Source organism: Propithecus coquereli, unplaced genomic scaffold, assembly GCF_000956105.1.
Source record: "Propithecus coquereli isolate 6110/MARCELLA unplaced genomic scaffold, Pcoq_1.0 Scaffold313, whole genome shotgun sequence".
Taxonomy (NCBI): domain Eukaryota; kingdom Metazoa; phylum Chordata; class Mammalia; order Primates; family Indriidae; genus Propithecus; species Propithecus coquereli.
In genome coordinates, this window is record NW_012148764.1 from 1,417,743 (window position 1) to 1,435,480 (window position 17,738).

Here is a 17,738-nt window from a genome sequence, read left to right on the forward strand (position 1 = left end):
AAATTCAGCATAGGGGATGAATAAAGGTAATGAAGCCAACAGCTAAATCCCAACCTTATACAGTTTCTAATAATGTTAAACTAAATCATGACATGCTCATGGAAAGTAAAGTAAAAATTTCCTTCCTGCCATAGATTCATGAAGGCAGACCGGTGAGTTGGTTAAGAGGGCTGGCAGAGGGGTCAGCTGTGTGACTTTGGAGAAGCTAACCATCTAAACCTATTTCCTCACTTACTATGAAGATAAAATGCTGTTTGTCTCATTGATTGGTTGGGAGATTAAATGCGGTAACATCTATAAAGTACTTGCCACTTTATGGTAAATGTTCAAAAACAAATGATAGTTATTATACACCTCGGAACACAATCAGTGGAGCCAGACTTACGGGTTTGAATCCTAGCACCATCGCATCCTTAGCCACGTTCCTGTTTCCTCCTCTGTAAAATGGATAAATTAACAGTACCTTCTTCGCAGGGTTTCTGTGAAGCTTAAATTAGCTTATATACTTAAAGTGTTAAAAAGATACCTAGGATTTATAAAGTGTTCCATAAACACTAGCAGCCATCATCATCTTCTCAATGAGAATGCCAAGGTCAGTCCAACTGAGAGGAAGTATGCCATCACCCCAGGAGGAAACGCTCACAAACCATCACTCAGAAAATGTTATTTTTAAAACAGGTACAATGCATTGTTTATTCATAACCTTCCAGTCTCGTCAAGAGACTAAAAATAGCAAATATTTTGACAGATATAAAGTATTTGATGCCAAGAGGTTTCTCCTTCTTCCTGCTCAATTGCACATTTATAACTTTCAGACTACATATTCCAAGTAACTGAACACATCTGAGGAAAAAAGGCTTCAAATCTAATACTATTTCTTTCTCAAACTTTTTGTATATATATATATATAAAGCTTACTGATACACCATACTGATCTATTGTGCTTACACAGTCACAAAAACATCCTAAATGTAGAAACATCAGTCCTGATGAAAAAATTACTTACGAACGTAAATATAATTTTTAACAACCTGATGTTTAATCAGGTAGCATGTAGAATACATTTTCTACTTCCCGCAAATGCCAATGCGCACTACCTTTCAATTGGTAATGTAACTCCTTGAATTTGTAGACAAAACTATCTTAAATTCTGTATCACCAACTCCCAACTCTCCCCCCTCAATTTTTACATATGTGACTTCGTTTTTTATCAGCTGTGATGGTTAATTGTATGTGTCAACTTGACTGAAGTCACAGGGTTTGGGGATACTGGGTCAAACTTTATTTCTGGATGTGTCTACCAGGAGATTGCTAAAAGAGATTAGTATTTGAATCTGTAGGGTGAGTAAAGCAGATTGTGCTCTCCAATGTGGGTGGGTCCCCTTCGATTTGTTGAGGGCCCAAATAGAACAAAAAGGCAGAGAAAGAGAGAATTTCTCTACTGCCAGACTGCTTGAGCAGGAACATTAGTCTTCTCCTGTTTTGGGGCTGGGACTGTCACCTTCAGCATTCCTTTGCTCTCAGGCCTTCAGACTCAGGCTGGACCTATACCACCAGCTTTCTGGGTCTCCAGCTTGCAGATGGCAAATCGTGCAACCTCCCAGCATCCGTAATCGTATAAGCCAATTCCCATAATAATCTTTCTAGATATAGATAGATAGGTAGGTAGATAGATGTAGATGCAGATATAGATCTACTGGTTATGTTTCTCTGGAGAACCCTGACTAGTACACTAATTAAAGCTGCTCAGCCCAAAGCCTCTTTCAAAATCCCCTTAGAGAAGCCCAGTGGTCTTTTCCTGCTGCTCATTCTCCAGAATCTCTTACCACACATGATATTTTATAGCATTTTCCCTTGTCTCCGACATTTTCCGAAGTTAGTTTCTAGTGTACCATATTCTCCTGCTTCTCCTAATACCTCTGTGGCAAATCCCTCCTATGTTTCCTTCCCAGAAAATAGTTATCACCTGTCCTATGTGTGCAAAGCATGCTCATTTCCCACCATATTTAATCCCCAAAATTATTTTATAGGGTGGTTTTGCTTAAAATAGATGAGGTGAGATTTAGAATGGTTAAATAACTTACTCAGCATTGCTCCATGACTGCTTAGGTTTATTTTCGACTCTAGGTCTCTGAGTCTGAGTCAAGATTTTAACCATTATGCCTCACTTCCTCTCTCCCTTATGAGCAGCCTCCAGTGGCTCAAGCCTGAGACTTCTCACAAATACATGGCTGCATAGCAGCACGTGAAGGGAGCCTGACTATGCACTGCTATGCTCACTTCCACCTCCTTCCTTAGAACTTGCTGCCCAAGGTGCTCGTCTTACAACTGACATTAAGTTGATCTGCCATTCAAAACTTTCTTAAATTCTTCTTCACTGTATTTTCTCAAACTAATTATTTGGAAATCATCTTCCATTCTTTCCTATCCTTTTTCTTCTACAACCGGTTTTCTCACCAAAGACATGCTTCCCCCCATTGCCCCCTCAAAAGCAACATTTCATTACTCTGCATTTTTACAATAGATTCCTGACTGAAACTTTGTTCTAGGATTCAACATCAACCCCCAAGCTAACTTTCCTCCCTTTGACCTCTTTTTTGAATCCAGTAGATATCACATATACTTGCAGGTCTGCTTCTCTATTCTTCTAGCCCTTTATCTACAAACTTGTGTGCATTAGTCATGATATCAACTGTAGATTTTCAGAGGAAGTACTACAAAACATGTCTAACCTCTCTTATGTCATCTACCTGGTTCACTCATTAATGAATTTAGCTAAACCCTTCTTGAAACTGTGTATATTTTGGGTATGTCCTTCTATCATCTCTTCCAGGATCAGGTCCTATAAGCTTACCCTCTAATAATAACAATGGCTCTAAGAAGCACCAATACCATGTTTGGGAACCTTCCATGCTATGTAGGAAAGGGTTAACTCAGCAGGCCTGATTTGCTCAAACCATATGTATTGCCAAGAGAAGCCTGTCTTCAGGACTGCCCTTGACCAGCTCATGGGAGATGAGCTCTGAGCCCTTGGAATATTCTGCTTGACAAAGTTTTTTATATGCCTGAAGCCTTGGGTCACATGGTACCTATTTGATCAGACAGCTTAGTTAACAATGTGACTTATGATAAACTCCAGTCTTCGCTCTGGGGAGATTGAAGCCTGAGTAGCTAAGTCAGTCATAGAGGTACTGCATGCCTACACGACTGAACTCCAGTAAAAATCCAGGCCCCCAAGGCTCAGGTGAGCTTCCTTGGCTAGTAAAACTTTGCAAAAGTTGTTACACATTGTTGCTGGGAGTGCAACTCCACTAGAAGAGAACACCTGGAAGCTTATACCTGGTTTCTCCCGAACTTCACCACATGTGCCTTTTCCCTTTGCTGATTTTAATCTGTACCCTTTGGCTGTTTAAACCATAACCATGATGACAGCAAACATTGTGAGTCCTTCTGGTGAATCAGCAAGCCTGATGGTGGTCTCAGGGACCCCACCTACATACGTGTCCTTTCTCTTCTTTTTAGTTGAATCATCTACATTCCTGTGAGAATTATGAGAGTCTTGTCATAATACTTTGTCCTATTAGAAAAGAAAAGAAAATATGATACTTTCACCAGATCTTTTTTTTACTCAACTTTTGCTATTTTTCTCTGACTTATACCCAGAAAAATGATTCTGCACAAGAATATTGCTGCTGAAGCAAAGGACAGAGCAGAATACACAGGACTTAAACATTTTTTGAAAGCTTTAGAAATTATCCAAAAATGAAATACATAGATGTTAACCAAAAGGCTTAAAGAAAATTCATGGGAAAGTAATTTACTGACATTAAATCTATGACTTTACTGGCACTAAACCTACAATGAAAATTGTCTTTACTGGATGAGTATACATGGAGTGATGCATTTATCACTATACATGAAGCTCTTTTACATCCCTTACTTATATTCAAGCATTCTTCCCTTTTTTCAGTCTTCAAATACCCACCCAGTGCTAAAATTTGCTCTTTTTGCTGCCTTTCACATTTTCAAACATTTTTATATGTACTTATTTTGATTCTCATTTTTGTCTCACAGATTAAAATCTGTGAATTCTTTGGCATCAAAATCCCTGAATACTTTCCAAATGTTCTCCTATGAATCATAATGAAACTCAGAATACCGCAGACTCGGTTTGTAAAACAATGATACACAGATGTAATTAGCCCAAAGACACAGGCCCTGCCTTCTCAGACTTCCCCATCTCAGTTACCGGCAACCAGCCCTGCCAGCAATTCAGGCACAAACTCCCCCTCATCTCCTCCCCTCCCCACCTCTCTCTCCATATCCAAACCATCAGCAAATTCTGTTGGCTCTAGCCCCAAATCCATCCAGAATCCAGCCACTTTCACCACCACAACGGCCTAAGCCACACATGTCTTGCCTGCAGCCCGCTCCAAATTAATCTTCCTGTCTTCACTCTTACCTCCCTAAGGGCATTCTTAACAAAGGAGCCAGAGTGATCCTGTTCAATGCAATTCAGATTATGTCGCTGCTCTGCTCCAGTGGCTTCCCATCTCATTCAGAGCAAGCACCAAAGTCCAGATAACCGTTCTCAAGGCACTATATGGTCTGGCCATGTTACCGCTCTGCCTTATGTCCTACAACATGTCCTGTGCCTCTCTCCCTCTCTGCTCCAGCCATTCTGGCCTCTTTGCTGTTCCTGTACGCAGGAGGTATGCTCCCTCCTCAGTTCCTATACACTTGTTCCTTCTGCCTTGAATCCCCTAGATATACACAAGCCTTGCCCCCTCACTCCCTTTAAGTATTTGCTCAAATGTCAATTTCTCAGTGAGGCCAGCAAAGATCATCTTATTTAAGTTATATCCTTAGCACACCCAACCACCACCATTACCTAACTCCCTTCTGGATTTTATTTTTCTTCATGGCACTTACGACCTTCTAACCTACTATATAATTCACTTATTTCTTACGTGTGCCTGGCTCCCGTGCTCTAGAACATAAGCTCCAGGAGGACACCGCTTTGTGCTATATCCCCAGCACCTAAAATAAGGCCTAGCACTTAATAAACATTCAGAAAATACCTACTGAATGGATACATTTAACTAATGTGTCCCTTTAAATACTCAGGGATAATTATACAACTACATAAATATAATTACATAAAAAGAAGCAATAAAAATCTTTGTGTACCAAGACAAACCATTTGGAGGTGAAATGTACTACAGTGATTGAACCTTCAAGGTTACCCAGGGTGATTTTTAGAGTTGACTGAGCTTTGACCATACCCAGGACCCTTCCAACCCTCCCTGTGGCACAAGGCTCTCACTAAGTCCAGCCCAGTCTGCTAGGTGGCTCGCTTTATCCCCAGTCTCTCCATGCCGTTATTAATATGCCTAGCATGCCTGTGACCACAGTCCACTCCCTGAATGTCCCTTGTTATTTCCTGACATTCCACGGATGGTTTTCATGAGTCTTCTCAGGGTCTTTTTCTAAATGCCACCTCAAAACATTCAGCACCTTCCATGAGACCAGACATCTCACCACTCTGCCTCACCTACCTGTGCCCAGACCAGCTGTGTCTCCCCTCTGCTAGATGATTGTTCCTGTGCTAAGACTTGAATTTAGGTTGTTCTGTTTTGAAATTTAAAGTGATTCCCTTCATGTGCCCACTTCTAAACATATTCCCAAGGATTATGATTATTTTTTAACAGTTTGGTATAAGGGCTTTATTAGTGCTATTATTTACAGTGTAAAAAAAATCTTTCTGTACTGCTAATTTTTCTTGTATCTAGAGAATTCAAAAGAATAAGGATACTCTCTAATTATTATTTCTCCTAACCTACACTATTCCTATTATTTTGTGGTGAAAAAACTTCTTATGGTGAGTATTTAGCTCTATCTATAAAGTGTTACTAGTCAGGAAACAATTATTGAGGAAAATCAAAGCATTACTAGACAGCTGGTTATACGCACTACGTGGAACAAGAGAATAATCTCTGAATTGATGGCCATGGATCCACAGGATGAAAAACATGCTCCAACCAGTTCCATATCTGTAAAATGACAATAGAAATGCCCATCTCCCAGGACTATAGGAAAGATTAATGATAATTTGAGCAAGGTGCTCAGAGTCATGACTGGCATATAAAAGGTACTTAATAATTATGAATTTTTTTGAAAAATACTCCAACTTAGAGCCTGACACATGGCCAGACATTTAACATTTATGTCTGTGTACATGTACAAGGTCATGAATGTTTAACTCAAAGTCTTGTCTTGGAGAATCAACTGTGTATATTTTATTGCCTGTAGCATCCTACTCTGGTAGTGTTAGCCCCATTCTTTGCACCTCCTAATCAAGGCTTGTACCTTTCCCCCCATATGCTTCTCTACCCAAACTTTTATTAACATCTACCCATTTCACCCCATGTCTACTCACAGCCAGATTCTCCCTAGCTGCTTCTTTTGGTCAAACCTGATGGAATTCCTCTTTGTCATGCTGGAGAAACTTCCTCTTGTACTAATCTTCTTTGTAAAAACTTCTCATTCTTGTCCTATATGGATATGGAGACTAGATGACCACCTGTCAGGTGACTCCTGAGTTAAATGGGGGCTGGGGGAAAACATCACTTGGGATCCTTCGAAATTAAGTATTTTATAAAGTAATTGATTCTTTCAATGACACCTTGTCCCTCGTTGTGCTCTCCCATGCAGGCCAAATCTCACATTCTCCCAGGCCACAAGCAAGACAGAGCCAGCCTCTTCAACTCCTGCAGACAACTTAGTTCTCTAAGTGACTCTCTAGGACTCTGGCACTTTCTTCATTTGAAACCACCATTTGTCTATGTATTCTCTATGTACTATTTGTAATCTTCACAGGTAAATTCTATTGCTTTGGGGATATTTCTTACTTCCTCAGTGACTTAAGAAAGCTCAATCCTATCTGTCCATTTACCTCAATCCCTACCATAATATCAACTTCTATCAGACCGCACAGCTGCACACCTACCCACTTATTCATCTCCATTTGACTCCTTAGTAAAATCTCACCGCTGATACTTACTTCAAGAGTTTTGCCTCTTTCAAAAACCATTCAATTCTTCCTTTATCACCTATACACTGGGACAGTGTATCATCCAAATTTAGAGAGAATGAGAATATCCAGTGCCAAGTATATTGTCTCTAAATTTATTTTAATATCCTTATCTTTAATTCCAAACAGAAAGAAGTCACAGAGAGTGCCATACTGGAAAAAAAGGAGGAAAAGCAAAAGATCTTTCAGGAGATAGAGAGCACACCCATGCCTTAAAGCCCTCTGTGGCACACCCATCACTGTGGCTATCTAGGGAATGGTGTAGGTCCAGGCAAACAGGAGACAGAAGAACCAATGAGAGCTCATTAGTCAATTAGCATATAAACCTACAGAATCCTCCTCTTTTCTACAATCCTTTTGGTATACTATGGCCATAAAGTAGTATTATAGATTCAAAAGATCTGACTTGGATCTGTTAAAGGTTGAATTTTACCCCACAAAAATTCGTATGTTGAAATCCTAACCCCCAATACCTCTGAATGTGACCTTATTTGGAATCAGGTCATTGCAGATGTAATTGGTTAAGATGAAATCATACCAGAGTAGGGCAGGCCCTATTCCAGTATGACTACTGTCTTTTTAAAGGGGGAAATGTGGACACAGACAGAATGCCATGTGAAGAAGAAGACAGAGATCAGGGTGAAGCCTCTGTAAGCCAAGGATGCCAAAGATTGCCAGAAACCACCAGAAGCTTAGAGAAAGGCTTCATAACCTCAGAAGGAACCAGCCTACTGACACCTGGAGTCTGGATTTCTGGCCTCCAGCACTGTGAGATACTAAATTTTTGTTGTTTAAGCCACCCAGTTTGTGGTACTCTGTTACTGTAGTCCTAGCAAACTAAAATAGAATTCTAAGCTCTACAATTTTCTCATTTCTAAAGTAGGCATTGTAATTCTTATTACATCTACACCAATAAACAACAAATATATAGTGCTTACCAAGTGCCAGGAACTATGCTAAGTATTTCACATAGATTAACTCATTTAATCCTTACCATTTATTCCTCATCCCCTCTTCACAGCAGAGGAAACTGAGGCATAGACCAATTAAATAAGTTACCCACAGTCACATAGAAAGTGAAGGAGCCAAGATACCAACCCAGGCAGTTTGACCAACATTACTCAGGAAATAACTACCTCACACATCATAAAATGCCTCCCAAACTAAAGAAGTCACCATCATCACATCATTTCCCTACTCAAGAGTCTCTATTTCCCTCAGCAAAATGAACTACTTCCTCGTCTAACAGCTCCCACAATCCAGCTCTGGCTTCTCAATCTCATCACTCATTTCCTCTCTACATAAACTCTCCCTTCAGATTCACCCGCTCATCCTTGCTTGAGCACAACTCACACCTGTGTCCTTTATCCCCAGTTTTACTCTCTCTCATGGGATGCCTTCTCTCCACCTGCTCCATACCCAACCTGGTACTTTCCTCACTCAAAGAACACAATGTTCTCTAATTAAGCCTTCCCTGGCAACTCCACAGAGGTCTCCCCTGAAAACATACCTATGCATTGCTCAGTGTTCTTTGAGAATTCATGGATGGTACCAGCCACAAAGGTGCTTGTATCATCTTATGAGATGATGGAAGAAATAAAATATTTATGCAAACCATTAAAGAAAAATGAAGTAACTTTGCAGGAGAATGACAAAGTACTATTGAAATTTACAGAGGATAGTTAACACTTCTGGCTGGGGTGAAGAAGGAAGGATGCACTGAGGAGGTAGTATGTGAATTGGGCCTCAAAACAGGGTGAATAAGAATGTTTACAGCTTTAATTATCCCTACTATACATTTAGTACTAATTATATGCATACTGAATTATTTGAATATACGTGTTATCATTCTTTCTCACATTTATTGTTTCAGTCCTCTCTGAGTCCAAAAGGGATTTGAGGCAGATCTCACCTACTCATGTATAAGCTGCTGGGAGGCAGGGCCTTAGTATGCTTTGTCTTTCCTTTAGTGTTAAGCACCACTGAGTACATACAATACAGGCCTTCAAAAAATATGTGTGGAAAACAATAAAGGAATATGAAAAGGAAAGGAAAAAAAGAAAAAAAATGTCATAAAAGGAGATGAGTGAATTCCCATGCTTTTTCCAAGAAGTTTGCCTCAGTCTGGCAGCCTCTCCATTTCTGCTTGCTCCTCTTCCGGTGCCTTTGCTCTCTGTTGGCTGACCTGCTGGCAATGCTTTCTCCCTTCCCCTTTTTGGCATAAAATCGCCTGAGGCCCAATTCTTTCTTTCCCCCTCCTAGCTGAGTATTCTCTGCCCTTGTAACCCTCTGGATCTCCTCCTTCTTGCAATCCTACTGCATGTATTTATCTCCCTTCAGTATTTAACTGTTCTCATAAAGTTCATATTCAGTTATCCTTCTCCAACCAGATTTTATATCTCTCCTCAAGGCTGGAAACCATGTCATGATTATTTTGCATGCCTCTCGCCTTCCTCCACCCAGAGATCCCCTCAATCACAGAAGTACCTGGCAAATACTTGCTGAATGACTAAATCCTTTCAGTATTTCTATTGCTAAAGTATAATGTTCTTTCATCTGACTCTTCAAGTTCAAAAGTACACTGGAAAAAGTTATATACCCAAGCATTCATTCCCAAGTAACACAGATTTATCTTTTCTAAAATTGCAATCATTGAACCAAACGTCAGTTGCTTCACCAAGAAAAAAAAGGTGCAAGCACACAAAGAAGGATCTGTAAAATAACCACCCTAACACTGCTAGCTAAACTCAACTTCTTTAGTTTTATCGTTTTGTGACAATTTGGTAGTATAAATACTGCCATACATACCTTCCCCAAGAAAGAGATACTGGAAATAGTCCAACAATCTATAGACCAAGCTGAAATTGCACCTTTAAAGTTCCCAGAGCAGACACTCAAATGCCATTTGTTAATTTGAATTTTATACAGAATAATTCTATGTAAGTCACATGAAGTCTAAAAATTTTAATGGTAAAAATCTTAGGACTCTAACATAGCACATGGATAATAGGATAAATCCAACCTGAACAATACTGGTTTCCTTAGGAAAAAGGTAGATTTTAAAATTTCACACTATAGTTGAAGAAGGAATAAATTGAACTGTTGCATGAAAGCAATAGATAGATTACTATTTTCCTCCTTATTTCTCCTGGGTTCTCAGTAGAACCAACAGGCTGTAACTTTTGAAAACTAAAGGTAACAATAGAGGAGGAAGAGAAAAGAAATAACCTAAAAACTAAAGGGGCCAGCAAAAGACACTCTTACCTAAGATTATTTTGTAGATTTTCAGTGTTTCCAAAAATCAGTTTCCTTTGAGAAAGGTAATTGTGAAAAGCATTTCAAAATTGCTTTAAAACTATAGGCTGTAAAACAAAGGTTAAACACTTAATTCTAAATGCCCATGACAGTGACTTTGCTGAGGTCCCTTTCGTGGCACCCTCACACTCACTGACACAGTGTCAGCTCACCGTGCATTTTCCAAACACCTTTTGCTACATCAAAATGAAATTGCTTTCAAGATACTTCCACCTTAGTTTTAATATACCTGATTTTAATATTGAGGAAAAAGCAGAACCATGGGCCTAAAACCCTAAGATTAATTCTCCTGGGGATTCTACCTTCCTAAACAAAATGAAACAAAGTTCACAGTCTATTTATGAAAATACCATGATTGCTTTTAACCATAAACACTGCTGCAAGAAGCTTGGTATAAGAGAAGTTTCCAGATTCTCTCTGACATGGGCAACCACCATATTTTGACCACAAGGCAGATGAATGCCCCGTGCATTCATGTGACCACTGAGATCCCTTCCCTCCTGCTGCCAGTCTGGTTCTATCATAGAAAATGGGGTAGATAAAGGTAAAGATATGAATGACAGTCCAAACAGAACGCCATAGTTTGCTGCCAAGGCTGTTTTTTTAAAGATTTTCTAGAATAAAAAAAAATGTAGAGGAGGATCTGAGGTACTTTAAGGTGGTGACGAATGTGTCAATTAATTTGATTGTGGCGATTATTACACAATGTATATGTACATCAAACCATCAGGTTGTATACCCTGAATATATATAATCTTTGTCAATCAGATATTTCTTAAAAATTTTTTTAAATGATAAAAAGGAATGTGAGGAAAAATGACCTGTTTGGGGGACAAAACATATTAAGCATACAGTAGAGGAGTTTTGTAATGTTTACCTAAATGAAAGGTTGGAGGAATCTTACATATGATCAATATGTAATCAGTCAATAAATATTTCATTCTAATAAAAATGCTAAGTAGAAAATGTAAAGGCATCTTTTATTTAAAACATTAAAACTAACCATTTCTTCTACATTTATAAAATTAAATCATTTTTAATTCTTAAGATTTTCAAATTCAGATGAGCAGAAGTCATAAATTAGAGCCCCAGAAGAAAAATTCTAACATCCCTTCAAGGCAACCTCACTTAAACCTTTCTAAACAGAGAAGAATTCGAAGGTCTCCTTCAGAAATCCATCCTAAAGGATAAAAACATTCAGAAAAACTTCCCTGTATTTAGCATAAATCCCTCTTGATACTTGCTTTAAGTCAATTTCCTCTTCTTTTTCTTGAGGGGAGATGGAAAACAGCTGTTCAACATTCCCTTTCAGGCTACTTTTTTCCTTCCTGCCAGGACCCTTCCCCCCCTGGGAGAAATGTAAACACTGCAGGTGATTCCAAAATTATCCATGGGGTTGGCGAGCCTGGCCCCATTCATACCTCCTGGAATGACAGCAAACTGCAAAGGCCCCAAGAAAAGATTTTTTCCCCAGAATTTGTGGAATTCTAGAAATCCATCGCTTATAGTCAGTCTGTCTTAGATATATTCAAACAACAAAAATAGCAGCAGCGGCAAGAAGAAAAGTTTACAATCAGAACTGTCTAGAAGATAAGCAGCGCTGTCCTGCAGCCGGCTCTACTCTGTGTGTTGGATGTTGAGTGCACCGTGGCATGAAATATTTTTAAACTACTTAGTGATTTTTATCATGCAATTCTGGAGTTTCTTGTCACTGAGGCAATTTTCTGGATGCAAGTAACTTTAGAAATGCAATAACCCTTTCAATATTCCAATTTAAAGGTCTACTCTGTAAACAAAAGTACCCATTTCCAGTCAGTTACTTCTCTAAATGAGTAATCTGTACCAGATTCACAACGTAATCTGCATATTACTACATTTTACACCAAAATTTATACAACCAACACTAATGTTGCTACCTCCTATTTCAGGAATTCCTAACAAATATCCTCACTTTTCTTGTAATAGCCATTTGACAGCAACAGTAAAGCTGATATATTGCCTGCATACTTCATCAGTAAAAATATTACAGACCCACAAGCTTGGTAAGCCATTTCCTTTTAAGAGTTATGAAATGATGATTCAACTTTTTTGTGGTATAACCGGCATGCATTAAATGCCTATTGCTTAGTATCTAAGTTCCTTACACGAGAAAAATGCAAAACCCTGATTTAATCAAGACACACCTTCACAACTTCATGGTAGCTATGTACGCAATGAATATTTCAAATGGAAAGATGTAAATGACAGCATTTTAAACTGACTGTGGATCTATTCAATTTCTACTAAAAGAGCACAAATACTAATTTAAACCCTTAGTATGATTATCCTGCTGTCTTTCGCACTAACTGGAGAGAAGACGGGCACTATTAAGTCTATAACTAGTACCAATAAAAAAGGTTTGTTTGGCATGCAGATACATACGTTCAGGTGCAAACTCCTTATGATCCTAAGACAAAGCAGATGGACACAACCCACAATGGATATGTCACGTATGCATAACTGAAAGCTAACTTCATATATGTCTTTTGTTATATTTTTATAACAGGACTGTATTTATATAATGGTTATAACCATTCCCAAATATAAAATGTCAAAGCAAATCATGCTTATTATTAGTATTGTTTATAACTTCTACATATTACTGAAGAGGCAAATTCTGTTCTTTCAGCAATCGTTTACTACCATTTGATGACAACACTCACCAAGATCATGTTTACAAAAAACTCCAAGGGAGTTGAAACAAACAGAAGGAAATCCAGTGGTAATAAACACACATTAAAATTCATAGTGTCGTTCTGAATTAAAAACTGAACAAACTACTCCATTCAAGAAATAAACAGATGGTCTAGACAATCTTTTCTTCTCTTTCCAAATTAAAACCATTCCCTTTCCTCTTTGTGATCTCTAACAGGCTCTCTGAACACTTTTCTTCCAGCAGGTTTATACTCTTTTGGGCATCTGAAAGAGGATCTGGAATCCACACCTTCAACAGGCTGGAGCTTGTCTACAAATGGCAGAAGTGAGCAACACAGTAAAGGGAAAAGACCTGAAGCCGAGAACGGAACAATCAGCCTAGGGCTCTGCAAGGAATTAGAAGAGGCCCCACAACGGAATCCTTACAAGGCATGAGAGAGATACAGAGGAGTGGAAGAGAAGGGGGCTGCAGAAAGGGGATCTCTAAATAGCCAGTTCCAGAACCCTGGGAAGCACAGAAGCATTCTAGGGAGGTGACAGTTCATGGGCAGTACTGAGTAATAATAGGGATAATAATTTACAGAAAAATGAGATGTAGGAGTCCTTAATAATATGAATTTGGAGTCACAAAGGAGAAAAATAGAATTAAACGTGCAATTTAGGTAAGTTCATATTTAAATTATGCCACTAATTACTTGTAAATGAAAGATAAGTCTCTTACCTTCAGAATTCCATTTCCATACCCTAAAATGAGGTAAGACACCTGCTCTACATTGCTCTGCATTTCCACTAAGCTAAAATATGAAGATATTACGATTCTTTGAAAAAAAGTTAAAAGTATTAGGCAATTTTAAAATGCAAGTATTCATGTGGCTATATGGTCAGTGGCTTTTCCTTTCCTTCAGTTGTCTAAATGCAAATGAATTTATAAGCAGGAGTTTATTAATTCTAAGGGTCTATCGTTATGCCATCCACAATACTTTCTACTTCTCTTTCTAGTTTGATTCTTTTCTGCAACATTTCACCATCAGCTAACCAAACCACTCTTCTATACATAAGTAGAAGTTGTGAAACACCAAAGTTAGATGATCAGAATTTGAGATTACATTAATTTACTATACACATAGAAAGATTTTCTTTAAAGAACAATTATTTCAATTAAAAAATCCACTTAATGCAAATTTTAATTTTTAAAAGTGAATTTCCTATTAGAAAAGGGCATTAGAGTTGAGTAGACTTTTTGAAATATCCATTTCTAATTATTGCTATCACCAAACGGAAGCACGAATGAGTCTGGGATTTTAGTTTCTACTTCCCATTTTAATTTACCATATGAATTTCATAGGAAAATAATTTTCCTTTTTGGTACTATGGGCTTATACACTTGCCTCACTCCCATGTTGAACACTAACTTGAGGTCTAAAGAATTTTTTTGTGTCATTCAAACATCTGCCGGTAATTTGGTGACCCCCCCCAGCCCCCGCCCGCCGCCATTGTCCCAAGTTTTATTCTATAAATCACTACAGAGGAAGATAACATTATTCCAAGATAAGAAAACCTGAAGGCATTTGCTATGGTTTGAATGTTTGTCCCATCCAAAACTTACGTTGAAACTTACTCCCCAATGTGACAGTATTGAGAGATAGGGCCTTTAAGAGGTGATTGGGTCATGAGGGCTCTGCCCTCATGAATGGATTAATCTATTCATGGATCAATGAGTTAATCGATTAATGGGTTATCATGTGAATGGGACTGGTAGCTCCCGTAGGTTCCTATAATAGGAAGAGGCTGGGCGCCGTGGCTCACGCCTGTAATCCTAGCACTCTGGGAGGCCGAGGCAGGTGGATCGCTCAAGGTCAGGAGTTTGAGACCAGCCTGAGCAAGACTGAGACCCTGTCTCTACTAAAAATAGAAAGAAATTATCTGGACAACTAAATACACCTGTAGTCCCAGCTACCTGGGAGGCTGAGGCAGGAGGATGGCTTGAGCCCAGGAATTTGAGGTTGCTGTGAGCTAGGCTGACGCCACGGCACTCACTCTAGCCAGGGCAACAGAGTGAGACTCTGTATCAAAAAAAAAAAAAAAAAAAGAATAGAAAGAAAGACCTGAGCTAGCACGAACAGACACCTTGCCATGTGATGCCCCGTGCCACTTCAGGACTTTGCAGAGTCCCCACCAGCAAGAAGGCTCTCACCAGATGCAGCCCCTTGTCCTTGGACTTCTCAGTCTCCATAATTGTAAGAAATAAATTCCTTTTCTTTATAAATTACCCAGTTTCAGGTATTCTGTTATAAGCAACAGAAAATGGACTAAGATAACATTTAATATAGTAATAAGAACTGTCCTGTCCTCCGCTCAGATACATTCTTTCAGTAAGGTTACTGGCTGTAGAATCTCCTCAGGTGCCTTAGCCACTCCTTCAAATGGCAAAGATCCAGCCCCCCTCAGTTAATGGCGTAACAGCATCCACCATGATGAAGTTCCCTCTACCACAGGTTCCAGTTCTCCTCAAAGGCCTGCCATAAACACATCCCAGGACAATAACAGTATTTCCCTTTTTTATTTGACGGGTTACAGTGGGAATAGTAAAAAAGGATAAGAATATTTACTATACTTAGGATTCAAATATGTTTAGTATTTGATATATACTGCAACTACGAAATGGTAGGCTTTTGCTAGTTTCTTCACCCCTTTTGAAAATAAAGATTATCTAATATATTAAAACCCAAACTTAAGAATCTTATCTTCTTTTTTTCTTCTCTAATCATTCGTTGAAATCATAACATTGAGTGAGACTCATGTAATTTCTTTCATGCAACACAGTGTGGGCCAACGCAAGTAGAAATAAATACCAAAATATTCTACACAAATAACATTAAGAAAGGTATAAACAAATAATTTATTGTTTAATTGCAGAATGCATTTTCATCTATGATCTTAAAATACTTTCCGAGATTAAAAAAGATTTTTATAACAAGGCACTAGCAATCCAGTGAAGTTAAGAATTTCACCTCCTGAATGACTAGCAGGTCCTCTCAGGGCAGTACCGCTAAATATTGGACTGGACAGCCCACAAATCTCATTGAAATGAACTGTATTAGCTTATTTTTGAACTAATTTTATAAATACTAAAGTAGATGCACACACAAACATTAGTCACTAAGATGGTTGGGACCTCACATAGCAAACCTAGCTGACTTTTTACCCAGTGTTTTCCCTCCACAAGGTCCCCAACCTCAGAGGGAGGAACTTTAAACAGCCTCTACCCATCAGGACTAGGAATAGAAGCTAATAACCAACCCCAACATGGCAAAGGCCTATCCTGTATCCTCTTGGAAAGTTTCCTCTTTGTCAAGTTTTTTTTCAAGAATTCTTTTTTATTTGGTGACCATACTATTAATATTTTTTTCTTCCACAAAAGTCATCTTAGAATATCAATATTTTTTAACTTCAATGTCAAAATGTACTTTGTAGGCCACTGTGTTTATTTAACTAAAACTTGATAAAACTGATACTGACATCACATACCAGTCAATGAAAAACAACTCTTCCTAAGCTCAAACTCTCAAGTTCTACATTAGCAGCTCTAAGAGAACTAAGGCTGTGTCTTCTATACCTCTGTATGTGTCCTAAGTAGCCAGCACTGTCCTGTACTTTATGCTGAACCCACAGAGGGGTCACTAGGTGATGGAGGCATCAAAGTCGATCTTTTCTCTTCTCCATTTTTACTAGAACAGACCCTACCTACACATTCCATAAAAGGACTTATATCTGTATAGTGATCTTAAACAAAAAGGTAACACATGAATACTCAAATACATAGTCCTATATTTTATTTATTCTATGTACATTACATTTTTGTGAGCCCATTTAGTGTGAATACCCTATAAAATATTGCACATCAATATTCTACATAGATTATCATGTGCTGAGAAATCAAAAAAATTAAAGGGATTCTTGAAAGGTTAAATTCTACAACGTGAAAAATACTGAAAATATTTCTAAGCGAGAAGGTCCATTTTCAAATTTAATGTACTATTAACTACACCATGACGAATGAAAAATTTTTAAAAAGAACTTTGTAACACCAAGATCCCCAGAAACTAAACGTGTCATCATCTCCTGACCTAAAGAATTCCAGGTAAAAAAGGTTCACTTCATTTTTCTAACCAATGGATTCGGTTTCAATCTTAATGCGAGACAGCCTAAGTGGAGGCTGCTGCCTTAAATCAGAGATGCAAACGAAAAAGTTCTCAGGTCACAAACGTAGCTCAGATTCCAGCCGCGACAGACCTTGAGTCTATGTGGCATCGCTTACAGAGCTCTCCAGCCTGTGAGTCAAGGCCCCCCTCCCCTCCCCGCCCCGGGCTGCCTGACCCCGGGACGAGGTTTACCAACAATTGCTCCGAGTGTCGGCGGAGCCAAGGAGCGCTGGAATCCAGCGTACGGGGGAGGCTCGGGACGCCCTTCCTCGGCTTCCGCAGCCGCAAAGTCCGGCTGCCTGCTCCACAATCAGCACACACGACCACCCCGACCCCACAACTGGCTGGGCTACGTAGGGAAAAGAGGGCGCGAGGCTGTGCCACCCAAGCTGGCAGAGGGAAGCTGAAGCCCCGTGGGCCGTCAGGCGAATCGC

The 17,738-nt window shown here is 39.0% G+C and overlaps 1 protein-coding gene and 1 pseudogene across 1 annotated transcript in view; one reads left to right on the plus strand and one right to left on the minus strand.

The window, feature by feature from the left end:
* Window positions 1-17,738, minus strand: part of DSE (dermatan sulfate epimerase) — a 71,459-nt gene that overhangs the window by 47,522 nt on the left and 6,199 nt on the right. The window lies entirely within an intron of this gene.
* Window positions 17,405-17,738, plus strand: part of LOC105815010 — a 6,592-nt pseudogene continuing 6,258 nt past the window's right edge.